This window comes from Peromyscus leucopus, chromosome 1 (assembly GCF_004664715.2).
Source record: "Peromyscus leucopus breed LL Stock chromosome 1, UCI_PerLeu_2.1, whole genome shotgun sequence".
Taxonomy (NCBI): domain Eukaryota; kingdom Metazoa; phylum Chordata; class Mammalia; order Rodentia; family Cricetidae; genus Peromyscus; species Peromyscus leucopus.
The window spans coordinates 51,890,728-51,899,575 of NC_051063.1; positions in this window are offsets into that span (position 1 = coordinate 51,890,728).

Consider the following 8,848-nt stretch of genomic DNA (forward strand, 5'->3'; position numbering starts at 1 on the left):
TCTCCTAAAGATGCCATCACCCCCAGATAACAGGAAGCAGTCTAGAGAACACAACACCCACATTCCAAAAGGTAGGGTGGGTTATTTATTTTTTTTTTTTTTTATCATTCCATGGGTTATAGATGTTTGTCATTGTTTAGGGGGCTTGGTTCAAGTTGTTACTGGTAATGGACAGAAAAAAGCTTTAAAAAAGGAAATTAGATTCAGGGATTTCTTTCTGAAAGGAAAAAAGGGGGTTATAGTATAGAAATGATGGGATAAAAGGGTGGATTGCTTAGTCTACTTTTGAACAACCACTAGTCTCAAATATTTTACATTGGTATGCATTTTTGTATATTTGTACAAATTTGAGGTTATTTTTGTTATACTGCATATATGTTTCTACTCTTATTTAAAGTATTGTACCTATGATGCAGTTGTTTTTGTTTTTTTACTCTTTGCTCTTTTGGGGGCCTACAGCCCAGCCCTCAAATAAGTACAGAAACTTACTCTTACTTATGAATGTCCAGCCCTAGCATGGCTTGTTTCTAGCCAGATTTTCTTCTTTTTAATAACTTCTTTTTAATAGCTTTTCTTTACTTCTTACTCTGTGGCTGGCCATGTAGCTGAGTGGCTGGGCCCTGGCATCCACCCCTTTTTTTCCTTTTCTCGTTCCTCCCTCTTCTCATTCTTCTATTTATTCCCTCTGCCTGGCAGCCCTGCCTATGCCTTGCTAATTGACCATTCGGTTCTTTATTAGACCAATCAGGTGTTTTGGAAAGGCAAAGTAACACAGCTTCACAGAGCTAAACAAATGTAACATGAAAGAATGCAACACATCTTTGCATCATTAAACAAATGTTCCATGTCATAAAACAAATGTAACACATCTTCAACTAATATTCCACAATACTATGCAGCTCATTTAAAAATTTTAATGTAAAGCTCCAGTCCTTGAAAGTTATTTGGGATAATAAAGAAGGACAGGTTAGTAGTTAGTCATCTATAAGAATCAAACTTATAGTCATATTAGGTATGTTTTCAAAGTCACACAGAGATATATTTTAAATAAATAGATGGCCTTTAAACCCTTCAAAGACCTACAGAACATGGCATTTAAAATACTTTAATAACATAAGGCTTTTCATGACAGTAAGACATGTCTGCTTCTGGCAGTACCAATTTACTTTAAAAAAGGATGGTGGGCATCAAAGAACCTCCATATGGAGTTTGTTTCCAATGCGGCAAAGCTAGTTATTTGGGCAAGAAACTGCTCTTGCCTCTGCTGCTGATAGTATGCTGTCCAAACTGGACAATCAAGACACAAAAGAAAGCAACTGCCAAACTTTGCCAAGACAAGGTAGAACAGTTCTTCAAAATTCCTGCTTCAGAGAAAAGTCTGTCAGAATAGTCTAGGCCTGTAAGCTGAAGATAGATGCCCCAATGTTACAGAAAAAACTTTGGTCTCTGTCCAGGCAACCAAATGTCTCTGTCATTTCTATAGTTTTGAAAGTTGCTTGCTATGCACTTCCTGTTTACTCAGGTAATATTACATCCTTCTCAGGTCTCTGATGAAGTTGAAAACAAGATAGTTATAGTTACCATTTTTCCTTTTACCAAATTCAGAAAAAAACTTACATAAGAGATGTAAAGTTGAGCCAGGCGTGGTGGCGCACGCCTTTAATCCCAGCACTCGGGAGGCAGAGCCAGGCGGATCTTTGTGAGTTCGAGGCCAGCCTGGGCTACCAAGTGAGCTCCAGGAAAGGCGCAAAGCTACACAGAGAAACCCTGTCTCGAAAAAAACCAAAAAAAAAAAAAAAAAAAAAAAAAAAAAAGAGAGATGTAAAGTTGGCCAGGGGGTGGTGGTGCACGCCTTTAATCCCAGCACTCACGGTGCAGAGGCAGGTGGATCTCAGTGAGTTCAAGGCCAGTCTACAAAGTGAGTTCCAGGACAGCCAGGGCTGTTACACAGAGAAACCTTGTCTCAAAAAAAAACAAAAACAAAAACAAAACAAACAAAAAAAAAAAAACAGAGAGAGAGTTTATAAAGTTGAGAAATATAAAAGCTTAAGTTGTTTATCTAAGAGAATGTTTTGATGTCTAAAAAGATAGTTTGGAATTGGTAGTACAAGTTAGAATAAAAAGTAAATCAGGTACAAAATTTTGACCCATCAAGGTAGGGTAGACAAATGGAATATTTTTTTTAAATTTGCCAAATACAGATAGACTGGACTTTGTGAATGTATTTCTTGCTTGATAATTGTTCTTATTGTATATAATTTTACATTAGAATTAAAACCTTCCCTTTTATTCAGACAAAAGGGAGGTATTGCTGGGTTTTTTACTCTTTTTACTTTTTGCTCTTTTGGGAGCCCCACCACCCAGCTTCTAAATAAGTCACACACAGAGTATTATTCTTATTTATAAATGCCCAGCCTCAACCTGGCTTGTTTCTAGCCAGCTTTTCTTAACTTAAATTAGCCCATCTACCTTTTGCCTCTGGGCTCTTACCTTTCTCTATTTCTGTATATCTTTCATTATTTCTTTTTTTTTTTTTTTAAAGATTTATTTATTTATTATGTATACAGTGTTCTGCCTGCATGTTTTGCCTACAGGCCAGAAGAGGGCATCAGATTTCATTATAGATGGTTGTGAGCCACCATGTGGTTGCTGGGAACTGAACTCAGGACCTCTGGAAGAGCAACCAGTGCTCTTAACCTCTGAGCTGTCTCTTTCATTATTTCTTACACTGTGGCTGGCTATGTGGCTGTGTGGCTGTGTGGCTGGGTGGCTGGCCCTTTCTTTTCTTGCTTTTTGATCCCTTCTTCTTCCTTCCTAATGTTCTTCTATTTATTCTCTCTGCCTGCCAGCCCCACTTATTCCTCTCTCTCTGCCTAGCTATTGGCTGTTCAGCTCTTTATTAGACCAATCAGGTGTTTTAGACAGGCACAGTAACACAGCTTCACAGAGTTAAGCAAATGCAACATAAAAGAACACAACACATCTTTGCATCATTAAACAAATATTCCACAGCATAAACAAATGTAACACATCTTAAATTAATACTCTATAACATGGGGAAATGTTGTGGGATATTTGTACACTGTGTGAAGATGTATTGCTGTGATTGGTGTAATAAAAAGCTGAATGGCCAATAGCTAGGTAGGAGGCATAGGCGGGACTTCTGGGCAGAGAGAAAGAGGAAGTAGGAGATGACTCTAGATGTGAGACACCAACAAGACATGGAGGGAGTTGAACATACAGAATGAAAGAAAAGTAAAAACCACAAGGCAAAACGTAGATTACTATAAATGGGTTAATTTAAGTTATAAGAGCTCGTTAGGAACATGCCTAAGCTAAGGCTGAGCTTTAATAATTAAGTATTCATGTCATTATTTGGTAGCTGGATGGTGGGACAAAGACTCGCTACAGTCTACAGAGTAAGTTCCAGGACAGCCAGGGCTACACAGAGAAACCCTGTCTCCAAAAAAAATTTTTTAATTACTTTTCTTGAAAAGAGTATGCATATATACATACACACACACACACACACACACACACACACACACACACACACACACACGACAAATGTCTGTCCCATCATTTGTTTCTCTCACTCAGCAACATACTCTGGCTAGCTCTCTCTGTTTGGTCCTCCTGGTTTCCCCTTAGGACTGCTGTGGAGTTCTGACCAGGGTAGGCACTCTCGGAGTCTGAAAAGCCATCCTCTCCAGGCAGTATTACAGCCTCTGCTCCTTTCAAGCAGAGTCATTGGCAGTCAGGTGTCCTCCATCTTGCTCACTACTCACTCCTCTCAGGGTAGATTTAAAGCCTCAGGCACTCTGGCCTCAGAAAACTTCTCAAGCAGCCACAATGGTCACAGAGACACCCTCCCACTCCTTTCTTGGATGCAGACATGTAGATTCAGGAATATTCCTTACATTATTGTTTATAAGAGGAGAAAGCACAGACAAGTGTCCACCAACAAAATATTATTCAATCCTCACAGGAAACTATTATGTATCACTAGTCATTTTTACTACAGAACTACATGAAAAACTTTCCACAATATGTTATTAAGTGAGAAATAAAGCTTTCAAAACCATGTGTATTAAATAATTCTATTTTTATAAAAATAAAATGTTGATTATGTGTGAATAAAAACTAAAGCCTAGGAGACTTTAATACCAAAATATTAAAAGTGACAATACAGAAATTATAGATGTTGTTTTAATTTGAATATGTGAATCTGCCAGATTTTCCTCCATTAGCATTCATATTTATGTATAGAGAGGGAAAAACACTTCCTTTAAAACAGTAGTTCTAGCCAGGTGATGGTAGCACACACCTTTAATCTCAACACACAAGAGCCAGACGTAGGCCGATAACTAAGTTCAAAGCCAGCCTTCAAGGATCAAATGACCCTTTCACGGGGATTGTATATCAGATCCTGCATATCAGATAGTTACATTAAGATTCATAACAGTAGCAAAATTACAATTATGGTTGGAGGTCACCACAACATAAGGAACTGTGTTAAAGGGCCACAGCATCAGGAAGGTTGAGAATCCCTGGTGTAAAAAGGGAAGGTTGACCCAACCGGACAGAGCTCCCTCAAAGCACAGCCCACTCCACTTCTTACAGCCCTCCCTTTCTCAGAGAGTTTCCATGGCCACCATAAGGAAGAGAGAGTGGGGGTGGGGTGGGGTGCTGCCATTTACAGGCCCAGTGTTGAGCCAGTGCTGAGGGCTTCTCCATCATCATATCCCATATTTACAACAACTAAGAGGGTCAGTTACATATTACCATCCTATTTTACAGATGGAGAAACAGACACACACACAAAATTACTTCCTGGCCCGCAGTGGTGGTGCAGGCCTTTAATCTCAGTACTCTGGGAGGCAGGGGCAGGCAAATATCTGTGAGTTTGAGGCCAGCCTGGTCTACAGATCAAGTTCCATGACAGCCAACACTGTTACACACAGAAACCCTATCTCAAAAAAACAATAATAATAATAACTTCCAATCACGTAGCTAATGAATAACTAAAACAAAATTCAAATGCCATTATGCCTGATACCAAAGCTCAGATTCACACTCTTTCTAGAAATGCTCTAGTTCCTACTTGAAAATTTCCTACCAAATCTAGCTGGCTGTGGTGGCACATGTATTTAATCCCAGCACTCAGGAGGCAGATTCCTGGGGAGGGGGGCGGTGGGGGGGAGGCAGGGAGGAAGGAAGGAAGAAACAAAGAAAGAAATCCCACCAAGTCTCCTTTTACTACTCCTCCATCCAAAGCCTGGCCTCAAAGCCAGGTGTGATGGCTCATGTCTGTAATCTCAGCACTCAGGAAGACTGAGGCAGGAGGATCACCACATGTTCAAAGCCAGCTGGACTACAGAGTAAGTTCCAGAGCAGCCTGGGCGAAGAGTGAGACTCTGTCTTGAAAACTAACAAACAAAAAAGGCTAGGATATGGCTCAATGGTACAGTGCTTACCTAACATGCCCAAGACCCTAGGTATGGGTTCTGAAGCTAAAAGTTCAGCACCAGGATAGTGGATGGTTACAACACTCTCCAACCCTAGAAGACATATTGCGCTCTCTCTCTTTCTCTCTCTCTCTCTCTCTCTCTCTCTCTCTCTCTCTCTCTCTCTCTCTCTCTCCTTCACGGAATCTTCTATGTCTCAAACAGAGAGCACCTGAGACATGAGACTCAGCAATGAATAGGGCAAACATGCCCTTGCCCTCAGTGGGACTCCTAACAGCAGGAGCAGGAGTGTCTCTGACTCTTTTGTCTGCTCTTAAGACTCTTTTCCTCTTATTGGGTTCCCTTGTCCAGCCTCGATATGAGGGCTGTGCCTTGTCTTACCGTATCCTGTGTTTGGTTGTTGTCTCTTGGAGGCCTGCTATTTTCTGAAGGGAAATGGAAAGGGAGTAGATCTGGGGGATAGGGGAGCTGGGAGGGATCTGGGAGCAGAGAGAGGGGAAACTGGTCTGGATGCATATGAGAGAAGAATCTATTTTCAATTTAACAAAGAAGAAGAAAGATGCCTAGAAAATGCATCTTTAATGAGTGGGCACCAAACGGAACATTTGTGCATATCAGTGACCAAAGTAGATTTACAAAGAAGCGGTAGCCCAGAGGGAGGAAGGTGTAGCAAAGGTAGATGGAAGTGGGTTCAAAGGGAAATTCCTGGAGCTTTGCATTGGAACTCCATTCTTGTTTTTTCCTATTTCTTGTTTCTTAAGATCTTCAGAAGTCATAAAACTTGTTAAATTGCAAAAGATAGTGTGAAAATCTTGCAGACATCTTAGAATAGTAGGCTATAATTTAAGAGAAATTTGTTTTAAATCAATTGCCCCAGTGCACTGTGAGGAAGCCGCAGTTTGCCAGTGGTTCACAGAGAGAATAAAAGTCATTTCTGTCACCCATGCATGCAGTCCTGGTCCACGAAGAGAGCTGGCTGCTAAAACGCTAGGAAGTAGGCATGAGTAGCTTTGATGGAGCCCAGAGTGGGCAGGAAAGACAGCTTCCCCTGGCTGCTCTTAGAAGGTCCTCATTTGCACAGCCATCAGGGCAGAGCACAGATGTCCATGAAGACGGGTGGCATCAGCATTGTTTAACAGACCACCCTGTTCTCATTTACAGAATAGCCAACTGAAGTTCAGAGAGGGAAAGGAGTCTGCCTAGTGGCAACAGAAAGTTTCACACACAAGACAGTCCTCTGCTATATGAATGAATTCATGAATGAATGAATGAATGAATGAACGAACAAATGAATGAATGAACATGAATAGGTGAACGTTCATGGAAAGGCAGCATGAGACTAGAGATAGCCATTCCATCTTCTTGGAGGCTGTCTTACAGTTTCTATTGCAGTGAAGAGACACCATGACCACAGCAACTCTTATAAAGGGAAATATTTAGTTGGGGCTGGCTTGCAGTTCAGAGGTTGAGTCCGTTGTCATCACGGTGGGAAGCAAAGGAGCATGCAGGTAGACGTGGTGCTGGAGACGTAGCTGAGAGTTCTACATCTTGATCTGCAGGCAACAGGAAGTGAACTGTGTCCCACACTGGGTGTAGCTTGAACATAAGAGAACTTCAAAGGCCACCCCACAGCGACACACTTCCTCCAATGAGGCCACACCTACTCCAACAAGGCCACACCTCCTAATAGTGCCACTCACTATAGGCCAAGCATTCAAACACATGAGTCAATGGGGACCGATCCTATTCAAGCCACCATAGAGGCATCAAGAGGAAATTCATTAAAGTACAAGACCTCCTATTAACTAGAGCATGGGTCCTCTGCAGTCAATACATCAAGGAGTGCCCTCACCACACCCCAAAATCTCTGCCTTCATCCCATCAGCTCTTCTCTCTGCCTCAGGTTGGGGCAGGAGGCAGCGAGGAAAGTACTGATCAGCTCTTGCCCACCCGCCCCTCCTAGAGGACTTCCAAGTTCCTTCCTCGAGCCTTCCTATTGGAGAAATTATTTTGGCCACCCCACGTAGTTAAAAGGATATTTATTTAATGGCGTAACTCACAAATTAAGTGAAAGGTAGGTCGCAGGGTCTGGGGAAGGTGTATTGCAATCCAGCGGTGTTCTCCGGAGCTCTGCACAGTCCACCTTCACCGTTCAGCGTCCAGGCACAGAGCGCACAGAGAGAGCGCTGGCCCATCCAGGCGCCTCCCCTCGCCCTGCCTCGTAGGCGTGACAGTTGCCAGAGTCTCAATGGGGGTTGGAACTTCCAGATCCAGCTGGAATGGCTACCCACTACACCTTCCTCCCAGAAGCCCTTCTGAGCAAGAAAGTTATGACTGCCTCCCTCCTGCCCAGTTAGAGATCCAGGCCAGCCACAATAGCCCTTGGGAAGCTGGTTAGTTGTTCCAAATCATGCTACTAGACAGGAGCTCTGTATTCCCAAGTCTTTTTGCAGAGACCCTTGGCCCGGTATCCTCTTACCCATGCCACGGCTCAAATCCCTCACCCTCACCACCCTCAGATCCGTGGCTCCTAGGACCCCGGGTCCCAGGCCTAGCCCCTCCCCTGAGATTCTCTGTCATTATCTTTGGACAGTGAGGCTTGTGCATCATCATTAATGGGCTAAACAGCGAGGTCAGCGAGGCAGGTAGCAGTAAACGCGCCAATTACGGCCGCACCTCCATCCCAGCGCCTTCGCTCCCAATCCATCTCCCCTCATCACCGGGCGGTGCTGAGCCGGCCCTGCCTTCATTACATTAATCAGGTTAATTCCAGCTTAGAGTCCACATTCTAATCAAAAGGCAGTCGGCGGAGAGGGAAAAGCTGTCCTCTCAAGGAATAGGGTTGACAGCAGGGCACAGGCCTGGACACCTGACAGCCTGGCCTCCAGGGCCAGGTCTCGTTCAAGGCCTGTTCCCACTAGGCCAGGGCCTATGTACCTAAGATTGCTTTTGCTTTCTTGATTCCAGGCAAGGCTGAGACTCTGTATTCAGAAGGAGCCAAGGGAAAACCCCATCCTATCTCTCTGAACAAAGCAAGCCCACCATCCTGTTTTCCCTCCTCTTTCTCATGTACCTCCGGCAAGGTTGTGCTCTGGGAACTCTGGGAAATTCATATTGCAGTGGGTGTGAGTAATGCATCAGAGCCGTGCATCCCTCAACTGGTGTAACAGTGCAGAGAAGCTCTGTAGGCCACCTCCAGCAAGGCCAAGCGCCTGGGGACAGCGAGAAGACAGTGAAGGAGAGACAGAGTCCACAGAGCCTCTTCGGGTGTCAACAAAGATCAACAGGGCTTCCTCCACCCACAACTTCTCCGGCGGCCCTAACGCCCTTCGCTGGCCCCCAGTTCTGTCCCCAGCCACTGCTGAGCAACTTCAAAATCA